Raw genomic sequence first — 18,351 nt, forward strand, 5'->3', positions numbered from 1 at the left:
GGGTCGTATTTTGTGAGACATATATCTTATCTGAGTTATCCTTGAAAAAGTATTACTTTTTATGTTAGGATTATTACTTTTTATTGTGAATATCGGTAGGTTGATCTGTCTCATAAATAAAGATTCGTAAGACCGTCTCATAAGAGACCTACTCAAATTTAAAACATTACTATGAGAATTAATAATTGATTAAATTAATTAGTTAAATAAAATATGAAAAATAATATAAAATTAATTATGATTAAAATTCATTTAAAATAAGTCAAATAAAACGTATTTAGAAAAAATTAAAAGTATAATTTTATAAAAGAAAATTAAAAATAAAATCATATTTTGGCGAGACATGAACTGCAGGCTCGCGCAAGTTCAACTCATTTGACTCGCCTACAAACGGGTTGAGATTTGCCCTACCCATGACGGTATGGCTCACCCCACACACTCGATCTAATTTAACAAAACTTAATAAAAGAGCCAATTCAAAAAACATGTTATATTTTTTCATCATATATATTTCAATTTTATAATATTATTTTTTAATTTTTTAATCAATCTATCTTTATTTATTTATTTTAAAAACTCATTAACTAAGAGAAAAAAGGAAAAATTCGTTATGAAATTTTTTAATTAATATGAAACACAAACAAATCTATATATATTGGACGTAGCAAGTACAAAATAAGGCTACTATAAATAAAGGCTACTTCAGGAAAAATAAAAAAAGATGTTTTAAAGATTATAGGTAGCTACCCAAATGTGAATTTTTTTTTGGGATACAATAGAATGGATATTATTTATAGAGGGAGTAGGCAGGGGCGGATCTAGAATGATATGTTTGGGGGAGTCGGTCTACCTTAATTCCTGAACGTCAGAAAAATTCCAAGAATCCTCGTCTTTCCTTTTGATGTGTCTTCGAACTCACGTCCCACAATATTTCACTCGTCAGTCGACAATATAGCAGATGTTTTGCAAAAGTTTACGATAGATTATTATTTCAAATGGCTTTCTTGATTGTGTTTGTATTAACCAACTATGAAGGTTTTAAGTTGGGCGTATAAGAAGAATAGAACACGAACCATTTGTGTAAACCTCGAAAGTCTTTAACCATTAGACTAATTGTAGATATTTTAAATTTTTGATGGGTCAATAATATATATACTAAATAATAAAATATATCTTATATAGTAATAATTTTTTTAAAAAAAATTCAGGGGGCCGTGGCCCCCTCCGGCCTTACACTGGATCCGTCCTTCGGAGTAGGTCTCTTGTGAGACGGTCTCACGAATATTTATCCGTGAGAAAGATCAATCTTACCAATATTCACAATAAAAAGTATACTCTTAGCATAAAAAATAATACGTTTCATGGATGACCCAAATAAGATCCGTCTCATAAAATACGATCCGTGAGATCGTCTAACACAAATTCTTGTCTTATAGAACCACGTAGAGTACACAACTTGTGTTGGGGTTATATTTCTTAATTTTCTTAAAAGGTCCTTTTTAAAATATATCAAACATGGGGCGGTTCACTTTTTATCTGGTCTAGTTGACTGATGTTCCTTTTAAATTGTTTTTTAGGTATAAGTTTACAACGATTTTGGCTTGGAGTTTTCTTTTTGTCCGAACGATTTTTCACAATTCCTTTGGAAAGATGTCTCTTAGTTGTTGGAGGATATATATGTTGGAAATTTTTTTGTATTTTCTTCGTTTCTTTCCATAATTTTCTTTCTCTATTTTTTCGTCTAGTTCTGTCATTTTTTTGATACTTCTGTATTTGGTAATTAAAATATGATAAAATTGGATCCGAAACGGTCTATTTATTGAAAAAAAATTATGCCTTCTGACATATAAAATTTTAAATTAAATTGTCAATGCCTCCAATTTTGCAACATGCATGTGCATAGATAAGATCTTTGCTATTAGTTCCTATAAATGTGGTAAACTGGTTAGTATTCTCTTGCACACACCGACCTGAATGGGGAGCGAGAGAGGGAGATTGATGTTACATGAGAGGAGATTGATTAGAAATCTATGAATTTTAATTATAGTTATATTGTTAGTAATTAAATAATAGATGGAATTCTAAGTCTATATGTTACTTATTTACACTTTTGCTACGCAAAATAGAATGAATTTCAAATGACTTGATAATTGAATAAACTTGAAATCCATCCAAACTAACATGAAAGAGTATATAAACATGCAAGATTGTATTTGAAGTTTATGACCATCTTTCTATAAAACTAAATCTATGGTGTAACATCCCAGATTCGACAATTGTCCCTATTATACCAACACGGATTTGATGCACTATGTTGATATAGGTAGTGGTATCAAATATTTATACATCTCATTCTGGTGTGAGACTTGTTCAATAATGTTTCCTGTCACCCGATCATTGATGGAGTTTTCATCTTTCAGATATTAATAACCCATATTGTGGACTATGTATCACCTTGAGAATTTTGGCTTCGGGTGTCATACAAAGATTTGGAATCTATTAATTTAAATACAACCATAGTTTCTGGCTGATATATTTAGGTGTTTGGCTTTCAGTAATGTTATACTAGGAGATCTTGTGAGACGATCTCTCGAATCTTTATCTGTGAGACTGGGTCAACCCTATCGATATTCACAATAAAAAATGATACTCTTAGCATAAAAAGTAATATTTTTTCATGGCTGATCCTAAATAAGAGATCCTCTCACAAAATATGACCCGTAAGACCGTCTCACACAAGTTTTTCGCCTTGATAAATATACAATCGTTGAAATCTTCTAGATTAATATGCACTCTTTAAGAATTTTGCGAAATTCAGAGATACATTTGAGTTGAGAACCTCAACCCATATTTGTAACCAGAAGAGTTATTAACTTCTCTTATTTCTAATTTAGTCCATCATAAATTAGTAAATAAAAAAAACAAGTCTCTACATGAGATATTATCAATATTTAAATTTGATGCTCCAATCCGATAAACATGACTCAAGTATATCACTTAATTGGATTTCACCTTTTAAGATAACAATTAATAAACACATTTAATTAAATATGTTAGCCTACATGATTATGTTCCAACAATCTCCCATTTAGACTACGTATCTTTCACAAGAAATGTATTTATTTCAAAGAGCACTCAATATTTTTTTAATCTTCAATCAGATGAACCTGTACAATCTCGTCCATACAATAATAAAAAAAAGGATCAAAATATTATTTGTTTCATTAAAGTGAAACTAAACCCTTCAATGGTCACAAATATCAATATAACTGAACGACATATATCAAATATAAATAATAACATGAAAATTACATGCAATGTGATCTAACATGTGTATTTTCAACCGATCATTCCTTAAATCTTACTGAGATGAAAATACCATAACAAAGTTGCAAGTAAACCAACATTATTACTTAACCAAAGTTCCAAAACTTATTGAATGTATACCTTTAACATATGCGCCTTTTAATGTGAACTCCTAATGAAACTGAACATCTTGAGAAAGCATAACATCTAAGCAAGCAATATGCTCGTGAAATACCGTGAGTGTCAAACCTTAGTGACCAGATCCATAATCATTGAATTTGTTCCAAAATGCTCCACAAAAAACTAGTCACTCCGTACCCTTCCTCTAACAACAACAAATTTAATGTCAACGTGCTTCAATTTGGACAAATTCCTACCGTGGTTTGTTAAAAATAACTATAAATTTATTGTTACAAATTAATATTTTTATGGTCTTTCAACATCCACTACAAGATATTTGATATACAACAACACATATACGACAACGGTTTTTCACTAAAACCGTTGTCTTTTACTTTTTAACAACGGTTTTCACTAAATCGTTGTCGTATAGCGTTTTTTAAAGCAAACGACAACGGTTTTCTAAAAACTATTTTCTTAACGGTTTTTTCTTAACCGTCGCTAATAGCGACAATGTTTGATTAACTATCACTAATAGTGACGGTCTCTCAAATTACCGTCGCTAATAATAAAACAGTTGCAAATTGTCTATAATTATCCGCTTTTTCATTCCATTTTTCTCCACACCACTTAACAACACTTAAATTTTTTCTCTCTTAGATAATTTTAGTATTGATTTAAGGTAAATTTTTTCGCTTCAATTTTTTGTATAAGTTTTTAAGTATTAGTTAAGATCATGAATATTGTTAGCATTGTCAGATTGTAAGTTTAATTTTTACATTTATTAAACTATTAGAAGTAATTTTTTTTTATTTTAATGTCAAAATTAGCAACTAACATTATGATAAACCGTCGCTAATTTTAGCGACTGTCTAATTAAACCGTTGCTAATTAGTGACGATTTTTCATCATGTTCGTCGCTAATTAGCGATGGTAATGCAATAATCCGTTGCAAATGATAGCTACGACAACAGTTTGCTAGTTGCTAGTTTCAGCATTATAATTCTTGGCAAATCATTTATCGATTTCCTCGAGAAACTTCTTGGAAGCAGTAACCTTATTGTACCTCACTGAAACTTTTATCTGTAAGAACAGCAGGTCGTTCAATCCTTAGCACAAGATCTAAATCCATGGACCGGAGGAAAATCATAACATTTTCCTTCCAATCCTTGAAGTTATTCTCATTCAACATAGGGATTGAACTGACATTAGCATATATCGGAGAAGCATAAAAGGTAGCAATACGAAAGAGAACACAAGATGTCATATAAGAATCCGTAATAATAATCAATAAATTCAAATACATTAAAATTAATGTGAGATGGTCTCATAAGTCATTTTTTGAGACGAATATCTGACCCGACTAGACACAAATAATGAAAGATATTACTTGTTATGCTAAAAATTTACTTTCACTACAAATATGGACAGAATCAATCAGTCTCATAGATATAGATCGGTGAGAACGTCTCAAAAGAAACCAACTCATTTAAATACTGGTAAACCCATAACGAGATACCTAGCACAACATTAATATTCAGTCTTTGGAAAAAAATAGACAAACTTGAAAATGGCACTCTTGGTGTAGTAATCGAATATTAACAATTAGTCATCTCGAATAAAAAGTCTTTATCTTTGGGCGGGTTTTTTATAATTAATTTAAAAATAAAAAAATATTTCAAAATAATTCAAAAAATATAACATTATGAAATGGTATCGAACTTTAATTTGTTTTATTAAAACACAATAGAAATAATATTAATTTTTTAATTAAAAAATTCTAAAAACATTTGAAATGTTAAAAAAATAAATATAAATATTAGATTCTAATCAAATAGTTTAACCAAATTTAAAGTCAAAAACTAGTGTGAAACGGTCTCGCGGGTCGTATTTTGTGAGACAGATATCTTATCTGAGTCATCCTTGAAAAAGTATTACTTTTTATGTTAGGAGTATTACTTTTTATTGTGAATATCGGTAGGTTGATCCGTCTCATAAATAAAGATTCGTAAGACCGTCTCATAAGAGTCCTACTCAAATTTAAAACATGAGAATTAATAATTGATAAAATTAATTAGTTAAATAAAATATGAAAAATAATATAAAATTAATTATGATTAAAATTCATTTAAAATAAGTCAAATAAAACATATTTAGAAAAAATTAAAAGTATAATTTTATAAAAGAAAATTATGGGGGGTGTATTCAACGTGAGAAATTTATTGACTTTTAATGACTTTTGTAGATTTTAAAAATCTAGAGGTATTCAATCAAGACTTTTGCATACTCTATAGAAGTCTTGTGGTATTCAAAATAGACTTTCATGGAGTTTTAAAAAGTCAAGTGGTATTCAACATTGACTTTTATAAACTCTATAAAAGTCTACAGGTATTCAAATTTTCCATGGACTTTTAATAACTCCATGGAATTCATTGATATACAAACATTAAAGTCTAAGGTACAACTACAAATTGTAAAAAAATGTATTTGGTTCACCCCAAAGATTTGAATGAATTTTTAAAACTTCTAACTCTCTCTCTGTCACTTCACATCACATATCTTCATATCTTCTCTCCTCTCATCTATTTCTATTACTCTCTCAAATTTTCGAAGTGTATCTCTATATATATTTTCATCTTTCTTTTTCAAATTTTTCATTTTTTGGCTGATTGTTCATTTAATAATTTTTTATTTTAATAACACGGAAAAATTTTAAATTATAGAATTGATTTTGTGATTTTTAATTTATGATTTATACAAATTAATGTAATATTCAATAATAATAAAAGATGATCAAAAAAATGTTGTTTAATTCTTAATAATTGAATAGTTTCGTAACAATAATGATTTTTTAAATTCATTTTCGTATTTTTAATTAATATGTGAGCTATGATATTTTTATACAAAATTATATTCACACAACAATAAATAATATTATTTTTACATTTATATTATCAATTTAAAAATAAAATTACATGTTAATCAATTGATGTATTTTAAAAAATTTACAAACATGCATATAAACCCTTATATATATACATGTAAGGATAAAACGATTTAACTTTTAAATAAGTAAATTTATTTATTAATATAAATATTAAAAATAATTTCAAATTGAATATGTTATATATGTCAATTAATTATTGGTTCAAAGAAATTAATAAAAAATCACATGTTATAGTTAAGTACAAAATTTATAAAATTCTATTAAAAAAAATCTACAAAAGTCTATAAAAATCTTGCAAAAAAGTCTACATAAATCCACATAAATCTGTTTATAAATCTGTGAGATTCCATAAAAGTCAATAAAAATTTATCAAATCCATAAAAGTCTATCATTTAAAAAAGTCATTAAAAGTCATCAAAACTCTGAATTGAGTACACCCCACTTAAAAACAAAATCATATTTTGGCGAGACATGAACTGCGGCTCGCGCCAGTTCAACTCATTTGACTCGCCTACAAACGGGTGGAGATTTGCCCTACCCATGACGGTATGGCTCACCCCACACACTCGATCTAATTTAACAAAACTTAATAAAAGAGCCAATTCAAAAAACATGTTATATTTTTTCATCATATATATTTCAATTTTATAATATTATTTTTTAATTTTTTAATCAATCTATCTTTATTTATTTATTTTAAAAACTCATTAACTAAGAGAAAAAAGGAAAAATTCGTTATGAAATTTTTTAATTAATATGAAACACAAACAAATCTATATATATTGGACGTAGCAAGTACAAAATAAGGCTACTATAAATAAAGGCTACTTCAGGAAAAATAAAAAAAGATGTTTTAAAGATTATAGGTAGCTACCCAAATGTGAATTTTTTTTTGGGATACAATAGAATGGATATTATTTATAGAGGGAGTAGGCAGGGGCGGATCTAGAATGATATGTTTGGGGGAGTCGGTCTACCTCAATTCCTGAACGTCAGAAAAATTCCAAGAATCCTCGTCTTTCCTTCTGATGTGTCTTCGAACTCACGTCCCACAATATTTCACTCGTCAGTCGACAATATAGCAGATGTTTTGCAAAAGTTTACGATAGATTATTATTTCAAATGGCTTTCTTGATTGTGTTTGTATTAACCAACTATGAAGGTTTTAAGTTGGGCGTATAAGAAGAATAGAACACGAACCATTTGTGTAAACCTCGAAAGTCTTTAACCATTAGACTAATTGTAGATATTTTAAATTTTTGATGGGTCAATAATATATATACTAAATAATAAAATATATCTTATATAGTAATAATTTTTTAAAAAAAAATTCAGGGGGCCGTGGCCCCTGTGAGAACCCGAATTTCCAGCAAAAGCATTTCAGTAAGCAATGCAAAATTTCCAGCAGAAGATAATATTCAGAAGCTGGTACTTTTCCAGCAGACATGTATTTTCCAGCAGCAGCAGTAGAAGAAAACGAAAAATCAGCAGCAGCAGAAGAGCGAGAAAGAAGCAGCAGTCAGTTACTGATTCAGCTCAGACTTGTAACTGAAGCATTAACATGGAATAAAGGCTGTTAATGTCAGATTATGGCCATTAATTGGAAACGTAACAGTCAGATTGTGGCCTATAAATAACACCCTCAAGTCTCTGAAATGAGTTACACAAGCTTTGAGATTATCACTTAAATTTCGAGTTAAGAAAGGGTGCCTTTGTCAAGCAGCAAAATCCAGTAGCGAGAACAGCCAAATTCCAGTAGACTTCAACCGAAACTTTAAGCAAATTACGGTAAGTGGGCTTATATGTAAATATCTTGAAATCCGTTTGATAATTCTGTTTTAAAGTTCAGTTTCTGTATGATTTCTGATATATGATTTTGAAGCACTGAAACTCTCTAGTGAACTAATGGTAGGAATATATATTCTGAACATTTCTGAATTCTGATTCTGATTCTGATTCTGGCCTCACCCCTTAGAGGAGAGAACATATAGGGGACTGATATCAGTTTAGCCATGAAATTCACTAACGTGCTCAGTGTTTACTAATTCTGAATTTTGTTCTGTAATTCTTGAATTCTGATTACTGTTCTGAAAACAAGAGTTCTCTGTATATTATTGTATTTGTGTTTCTGTTGAAAACGATTTCGAAAACTGGGAGTTATTCCCGCCCCTGCTTACTGAGTGACAATCATATCACTCACCCACCAAACCCATCTCAGATAAGAACGAGGAAGAGTTGATAGAAGAAGAGGAGCAACGTCAGTTTTGGGGCTGGTGATGAAGATCGTTGTTCTTAGTTCTGATTTATGTTTTATTTTCCGCTGCATATGTTCAGACAATGTAATTTTATGGTTTTACATTTCCGCTGTAAAACATTTGTCATTGAGTTGTAACAGACAATGATTATTATGAATAAAAGACGGGTTTCTGAAATTCTGTACTTCTGAGGCTTGTTGTTTTCGAATGAATATTTGAGAGCAACGCCGGTGTCAACCAACCCCCGTCCCGGGGCGTGACATTGAAGTGGTATCAGAGCAGAACCGGGTTTCATAATCTGGGGAGGAGGAACTAGAAATAATAAGTTCTTATAGACTTCTGAGAATAAGTTCTGAAGGTTACTAAAATAGACAACTGAAAATAAGCTACTGTAATAGACTACTGAAACGAGTAAAAAAAAAAATAAATAAATAAAAAATAAAAAAAAATTCAGTAGGCCAAAACCAGTAGACGAAACCAGAACCAGTAGATGGAAATCAGTAGCCGAACCCAGAACCAGTAGAAGGAAACCAGTAGGTCTGAATGCAGGAGACTGAGTCAGTAGACTCGGAATGTAGCAGACAATGCTGGAAAAGCAGCAGACTGATTGCAGAAGCATCAGAATTGCAGTAGACAGTGTATTCCAGCAAGCAAATGCAGTAGACCTCGCAAAATGGCATAGAAGTTGAGGTGTTTTTCGCGCAAACTTCAAACGGCCATAACTTTTGATCCAGGAGGAATTTTTACCATTAAAAGTAGGCGTTGGAAAGCTCTCGACGAGGAGAACCTAACCTAGAACCATTCATCGTTCTAGCACCACCGACGAAGCCTAAAATCCATCGTTTAGATAGGGATATAATCATTTCCGTAAAATTTTCCAAAATTTTTAAACTTTGAGGAATTTTCATTTTCAAATGGCTTAGTATTTTTACACCAAACTTGGTACCATTCATGTTCTTGATGTCAAGGATTTTCAGTAAATTTTTCACGCCATTCTGAGACCGAAAATTTTGGAGCTATTTTCTGCTATTGAATGTTATAGGCTTACTGATTCTATTCATTCCAGTACAACTTAATCCATATTCTTGATATCAATTCTGAACCTTTACCCTCATGTGTTGGATGTAGGATATGGCTGACCAAAGTAGCTACGTTAAGAGCCTAGAAAGGAAGCTAGAGAAACTCAAGCAACATAACTATTGTCTAGAGTTGGACAAAGATGAATTGGAGCGTCGAGCAGAACACTTAGAGGGTGATGTTCAACGTTATGCTCACTATCTGCATGAAGCAGAAGAGAGACATAGGAAGACTCAAGAAGAGTTCGAGACCTCCCAAGAGACTGTGGTGGAATTCATCGAGTTACGTGACACACTACTTGACAAGATCCAAATACTCAAGGATCAGAATCACCAACTCGTACACCAACATAATCAGTATAGAGAACATACTGATGCTCAGATTCAAGAGTTGCAAGATACTGTTGAAGTTCTTAGCGACCAGAATGCGGTTCTGCATGGGCATATTGAACATCTCGAAGCAGTGATAGCCAACCATGAAGATGAACCCGAGGAGGATCCCGAAGAAGAAGAAGATGAAGTTGAAGAGGATCATATGGATTTAGATTTGGGAGAAGTGATAGATTAGAACATTATTAGTAGTCCTGTGATACTTGTCCCCTTTACATTTCTATTTCATTTTCAAAGTTCAATTTGTAATTGCACTTTCTTGAGGAATCAATAAAAGATTATTTCTATCCATTGGTTCATATTTAATTTTTGGAGCAATTACTCAATCCTTGTGATTTTTTTGTTTAGTCTCTATTCTGTTATCAACCTTAGAACTCTCTTAATTGTAGGAAATGGACGGACGCCCAGTTAGAAACAACCGCAATCCTCGTTACAACAATCGTAACAACAACCGCAACGATGAGAATGAACAACAACAACAACAACAACAACAACAACAGCCACCAGCAGTTGGCCTCAGCCAAGTGGATTTAATGGCGATAGCCACGATTGTGGCAACCACGTTACAAGGGTTGGTGAACCCCAATGCTAACCAGCCACCACCACCACCTCCAGCTCAAAATGGGACTAAGCAACATTATGAGGCTCTCCGAAGAGCAAGAGTCCCTAACTTCGATGGAAGCACCGATCCAGAGGTCGGACAGAATTGGATGAAAGAGGTGGAAAACCATCTTCGACTACTTGAGGTTCCCCAAAGGGTCAGAGTAGAGGTGATTACACCCTTCCTTGTGGATAAAGCTGCCAAATGGTGGGAAGGAGTCTCACCAGCTATGATAGAGACGAGACCTATCACTTGGCAAAGGTTCCGAGAGGCATTCCTGAGGCAGTACTTTCCGACAGTAGTTCGAGTGCAAAAGCTATCAGAATTTGAAAGCTTGGTTCAAGAACCAAACATGACAGTGGTGGAGTATTCATCCAAGTTCCACTCATTGGGAACTTACTCCCCAACCATAATGGGAGACGAGGCCTTGAAGATGCATCGCTTCAAGAAGGGATTGAACAGCCGTATTCAATCTGCCCTTGCCGTTATCGAGCCCAATAGTTTTGATGAATTGATGGGAGCCGCCATCAGGGCTGAGAATGACATCAAGAGGCGTGAAGGCGAGAACAAACTCAAACGTCCTCAGCCAAGCCAGTACCAATCGGGCCAGCAATTCAAGAGGCCTAAGTTTTCGAGCAACCAATTTACCAGTACTCCATCCAAAGGAACCACTTCTTCTCAATCAAACAAAGGAGGAGTCAAGTGCCAAACTTGTGGATTCACACACACTGGTGAATGTCGTAGGAATTCTGGAGCTTGTTTCCGTTGTGGAAAGATGGACCATCGCATTGCTCAATGTCCTCTTCCAGATCCAAGGAACGGACCAGCAGGAGGAACACCTCCAAACAAGACTAGGGAGAACAAGCCAAATGCTCGAGTCTATGCTATCACTCAAGAAGAGGCGGACAACTCAAATGATGTCGTAGCCGGTACCATTCTGATCAATAATATACCTGCCTATGTGTTATTTGATTGTGGTGCTACGCATTCATTCATGTCTAAAAGATTTGCCAAAAGGTTAGGAGCTAAACCTGATAACTTAGAAGAACCATATAGAGTAGCCACTCCTGCAAATCGAATTTTAGAAACTCGCACTCTATATCGGGATATTAATCTTCTCATAGAAGATCAGAAATTCAAGGCAAACCTGATTCAACTAAACATGGTGGAATTCGACGTAATTCTTGGAATGGATTGGTTAGCCAAGAATCATGCCTTAGTAGACTGTCATGGAAAGACGGTAACCATCCAAGCTCCACACCAAGAGAAAATTTTATTCCATGGCAAGACCAAAGAACGAAAGACTCTTCTTTCTGCTTCTCAAACTTGGAAAGCCATGAAAAGTGGAGAAGAAGTTTACCTAGCTATGTTAAGCGAGGTAAAGAAAGAAACCGCACTTGCGCTAGAAGAGATTCCAGTTGTACAAGAATTCCCGGATGTCTTTCCTGAAGAACTCCCGGGCGAACTTCCCGATCGCGAAGTGGAATTTGAGATTAACTTAATGCCCAATGCTACACCAATCTCAAAAGCACCATACCGAATGGCCCCAGCAGAGTTGAAAGAACTCAAAGAGCAACTTCAAGAGTTGTTGGATAAGAAGCAGATTCGACCAAGCGCGTCTCCGTGGGGAGCTCCTGTCCTATTTGTAAAGAAGAAGGACGGAAGCATGAGGATGTGTATCGACTACCGAGAGCTGAACAAGATCACAATCAAAAACAAGTATCCACTTCCAAGGATAGATGACTTGTTTGACCAACTCAAAGGAGCTTCAGTCTTTTCCAAACTCGACTTAAGGTCAGGCTATCACCAACTCAAGGTCAAGACAGACGACATTCCGAAGACAGCCTTCAGAACAAGGTATGGACACTATGAGTTCACAGTGACGCCGTTTGGATTAACAAACGCTCCGGCAGTATTCATGGATCTCATGAACAGAGTGTTTAAACCATTTCTAGACAAGTTTGTTGTGGTATTCATCGACGATATTCTAGTATATTCGTCAAGTGAAGAAGACCACAAAGAACATCTTCATCTCACCCTACAGAAGTTGAGAGAAAAGGAACTATACGCCAAGTTCAAGAAATGCGAATTCTGGCTAGAGAGTGTCGCATTCTTGGGACACATAATATCAGCAGCAGGAGTATCTGTGGACCCTAAGAAAGTGGAGGCAATTTCGGATTGGTCTAGACCAAAGAATGTGACAGAGGTACGAAGCTTCTTGGGACTAGCAGGCTATTACCGAAAATTTGTTGAAGGATTTTCCTCAATAGCCATACCTCTCACCAAGCTCACACAGAAGAACTCTAAGTTTCAATGGAGTGAAAAATGTGAGCAAAGCTTCGAGACTTTGAAGAAGAAGCTTACATCCACACCAGTGCTAGTATTACCTATGGAAGGTAAGGACTACACCGTCTATAGTGATGCATCCAAAGAAGGTTTAGGATGTGTACTCATGCAAGAGGGAAGGGTGATTGCATACGCGTCAAGACAGTTGAAGCCGTATGAACAGAATTACCCAACACATGACCTTGAATTAGCTGCAGTGGTGTTCGCACTAAAGATTTGGAGACACTATCTTTATGGAGCCAAGTGTGAGATTTTCACCGATCACCAAAGTCTCAAATATTTGTTCACTCAAAAGGAACTAAATATGAGACAAAGACGATGGATCGAACTCATGAAGGATTACGACTTGACAATAAGCTACCATCCAGGCAAAGCCAATAAAGTAGCAGATGCTTTAAGTCGAAAGAATATGAGTAAGGTGATCCTGGCATCACTTTCAGCACAACCATGTCTTCGAGAGACAATCAAGATAAGTCAAGATAGAGACCCCGCTTTGGTGAAACTAAAAGAGCAAGTTAAAGAAGGGAAATCACCAGATTTCGAGACGGATAACAAAGGAACCTTGTGGATGAAAGGACGATTGTGCGTACCAGACATCGATAATCTTCGACAAGAAGTAATGTCTGAGGCACATAAGTCGAAATTTTCAGTCCATCCGGGCAGTACCAAGATGTACAGAGATTTGAAGAAAAATTTTTGGTGGAGTGGAATGAAGAAAGACGTGGCACTATTTGTTTCCAAGTGTCACGTGTGCCAGCAAGTCAAGGCAGAGCACCAAAAACCTGGTGGACTTCTTCAACCATTAGAAATCTCGGAATGGAAATGGGAACATATTTCCATGGATTTTGTAGTTGGTTTACCAAAGTCGAGACAAAGTCATGACGGAATATGGGTAATCGTGGATAGACTCACAAAATCTGCACATTTCTTACCTGTCCGCATGAATTATAGTTTGGACAAGCTAGCCACATTGTACATGAATGAGATCGTACGATTGCATGGAGTTCCAGCTAGCATACTGTCGGACAGAGATCCGAGGTTTACATCCCGCTTTTGGAAGAGCTTTCAACAAGCTATGGGGACCAAAATTACTCTTAGCACGGCCTATCATCCTCAGACCGATGGCCAAACAGAGCGGACAATTCAAACTCTAGAAGATATGCTGAGAGCATGTGCCTTGGACTTCAGTGGTAATTGGAGCGAACATCTGCCCTTAATTGAGTTCGCATACAACAATAGTTATCACAGCAGCATTGGAATGGCACCATACGAAGCTTTGTATGGACGAAAATGTCGATCACCACTGTATTGGGATGAAGTAGGGGAAAAATCCATCGTCGGACCCGAACTGATCCAAGAAACAGTGGATAAAGTTGCTGTGATCAAGGAGAGACTAAAATCTGCACAAGATCGACAGAAAAGCTGGGCGGACATGAAAAGAAGGCCCGTGGAATTTGAAGCTGGAGAGAAGGCATATGTGAAAGTGTCACCCATTAAGGGTGTAATCCGATTCAACAAGGCTGGGAAACTAAATCCCAGATACGTCGGACCATTTGAAATTCTTGAGAAAGTGGGAACACTTGCTTATAGATTAGCACTTCCACCCGACATGTCAAGAATTCACAATGTATTTCATGTATCGCAGCTGAGGAGATATATTCCTGATCCAAGTCACATACTGGAAGCTGGACCACTTCTGGTTGAGAGCAATCTAAATGAAGAGCTGAAGTATGAAGAAATTCCGATTCGAATTGTGGATAGCAAAGACCAAGTACTGAGGCGACGAACTATTCCATATGTCAAGGTACAATGGTCCAACCACACCGAAAGAGAAGCTACTTGGGAGTTGGAAGAAAAGATGCGAACACAATATCCCTATCTCTTTGAAGATCAAGTATAGCCAAGTTTCGAGGACGAAACTTTTCATAAGGAGGGAGGGATGTGAGAACCCGAATTTCCAGCAAAAGCATTTCAGTAAGCAATGCAAAATTTCCAGCAGAAGATAATATTCAGAAGCTGGTACTTTTCCAGCAGACATGTATTTTCCAGCAGCAGCAGTAGAAGAAGAACGAAAAATCAGCAGCAGCAGAAGAGCGAGAAAGAAGCAGCAGTCAGTTACTGATTCAGCTCAGACTTGTAACTGAAGCATTAACATGGAATAAAGGCTGTTAATGTCAGATTATGGCCATTAATTGGAAACGTAACAGTCAGATTGTGGCCTATAAATAACACCCTCAAGTCTCTGAAATGAGTTACGCAAGCTTTGAGATTATCACTTAAATTTCGAGTTAAGAAAGGGTGCCTTTGTCAAGCAGCAAAATCCAGTAGCGAGAACAGCCAAATTCCAGTAGACTTCAACCGAAACTTTAAGCAAATTACGGTAAGTGGGCTTATATGTAAATATCTTGAAATCCGTTTGATAATTCTGTTTTAAAGTTCAGTTTCTGTATGATTTCTGATATATGATTTTGAAGCACTGAAACTCCCTAGTGAACTAATGGTAGGAATATATATTCTGAACATTTCTGAATTCTGATTCTGATTCTGATTCTGGCCTCACCCCTTAGAGGAGAGAACATATAGGGGACTGATATCAGTTTAGCCATGAAATTCACTAACGTGCTCAGTGCTTACTAATTCTGAATTTTGTTCTGTAATTCTTGAATTCTGATTACTGTTCTGAAAACAAGAGTTCTCTGTATATTATTGTATTTGTGTTTCTGTTGAAAACGATTTCGAAAACTGGGAGTTATTCCCGCCCCTGCTTACTGAGTGACAATCATATCACTCACCCACCAAACCCATCTCAGATAAGAACGAGGAAGAGTTGATAGAAGAAGAGGAGCAACGTCAGTTTTGGGGCTGGTGATGAAGATCGTTGTTCTTAGTTCTGATTTATGTTTTATTTTCCGCTGCATATGTTCAGACAATGTAATTTTATGGTTTTACATTTCCGCTGTAAAACATTTGTCATTGAGTTGTAACAGACAATGATTATTATGAATAAAAGACGGGTTTCTGAAATTCTGTACTTCTGAGGCTTGTTGTTTTCGAATGAATATTTGAGAGCAACGCCGGTGTCAACCAACCCCCGTCCCGGGGCGTGACAGCCCCCTCCGGCCTTACACTGGATCCGTCCTTCGGAGTAGGTCTCTTGTGAGACGGTCTCACGAATATTTATCCGTGAGAAAGATCAATCTTACCAATATTCACAATAAAAAGTAATACTCTTAGAATAAAAAATAATACGTTTCATGGATGACCCAAATAAGATCCGTCTCACAAAATACGATCCGTGAGATCGTCTTACACAAATTCTTGTCTTATAGAACCACGTAGAGTACACAACTTGTGTTGGGGTTATATTTCTTAATTTTTCTAAAAGGTCCTTTTTAAAATATATCAAACATGGGGCGGTTCACTTTTTATCTGGTCTAGTTGACTGATGTTCCTTTTAAATTGTTTTTAGGTATAAGTTTACAACGATTTTGGCTTGGAGTTTTCTTTTTGTCCGAACGATTTTTCACAATTCCTTTGGAAAGATGTCTCTTAGTTGTTGGAGGATATATATGTTGGAAATTTTTTTGTATTTTCTTCGTTTTTTTCCATAATTTTCTTTCTCTATTTTTTCGTCTAGTTTTGTCATTTTTTTGATACTTCTGTATTTGGTAATTAAAATATGATAAAATTGGATCCGAAACGGTCTATTTATTGAAAAAAAATTATGCCTTCTGACATATAAAATTTTAAATTAAATTGTCAATGCCTCCAATTCTGCAACATGCATGTGCATAGATAAGATCTTTGCTATTAGTTCCTATAAATGTGGTAAACTGGTTAGTATTCTCTTGCACACACCGACCTGAATGGGGAGCGAGAGAGGGAGATTGATGTTACATGAGAGGAGATTGATTAGAAATCTATGAATTTTAATTATAGTTATATTGTTAGTAATTAAATAATAGATGGAATTCTAAGTCCATATGTTACTTATTTACACTTTTGCTACGCAAAATAGAATGAATTTCAAATGACTTGATAATTGAATAAACTTGAAATCCATCCAAACTAACATGAAAGAGTATAAACATGCAAGATTGTATTTGAAGTTTATGACCATCTTTCTATAAAACTAAATTTATGGTGTAACATCCCAGATTCGACAATTGTCCCTATTATACCAACACGGATTTGATGCACTATGTTGATATAGGTAGTGGTATCAAATATTTATACATCTCATTCTGGTGTGAGACTTGTTCAATAATGTTTCCTGTCACCCGATCATTGATGGAGTTTTCATCTTTCAGATATTAATAACCCATATTGTGGACTATGTATCACCTTGAGAATTTTGGCTTCGGGTGTCATACAAAGATTTGGAATCTATTAATTTAAATACAACCATAGTTTCTGGCTGATATATTTAGGTGTTTGGCTTTCAGTAATGTTATACTAGGAGATCTTGTGAGACGATCTCTCGAATCTTTATCTGTGAGACGGGTCAACCCTATCGATATTCACAATTAAAAATGATACTCTTAGCATAAAAAGTAATATTTTTTCATGGCTGACCCAAATAAGAGATCCTCTCACAAAATACGACCCGTAAGACCGTCTCACACAAGTTTTTGTCTTGATAAATATACAACCGTTGAAATCTTCTAGATTAATATGCACTCTTTAATAATTTTGCAAAATTCAGAGATACATTTGAGTTGAGAACCTCAACCCATATTTATAATCAGAAGAGTTATTAACTTCTCTTATTTCTAATTTAGTCCATCATAAATTAGTAAATAAAAAAAACAAGTCTCTATATGAGATATTATCAATATTTAAATTTGATGCTCCAATCCGATAAACATGACTCAAGTATATCACTTAATTGGATTTCACCTTTTAAGATAACAATTAATAAACACATTTAATTAAATATGTTAGCCTACATGATTATGTTCCAACAATCTCCCATTTAGACTACGTATCTTTCACAAGAAATGTATTTATTTCAAAGAGCACTCAATATTTTTTTAATCTTCAATCAGATGAACCTGTACAATCTCGTCCATACAATAATAAAAAAAAGGATCAAAATATTATTTGTTTCATTAAAGTGAAACTAAACCCTTCAATGGTCACAAATATCAATATAACTGAACGACATATATCAAATATAAATAATAACATGAAAATTACATGCAATGTGATCTAACATGTGTATTTTCAACCGATCATTCCTTAAATCTTACTGAGATGAAAATACCATAACAAAGTGCAAGTAAACCAACATTATTTCTTAACCAAAGT

Source organism: Primulina eburnea, chromosome 12 (assembly GCF_022965805.1).
Source record: "Primulina eburnea isolate SZY01 chromosome 12, ASM2296580v1, whole genome shotgun sequence".
Classification (NCBI taxonomy): Eukaryota; Viridiplantae; Streptophyta; class Magnoliopsida; order Lamiales; family Gesneriaceae; genus Primulina; species Primulina eburnea.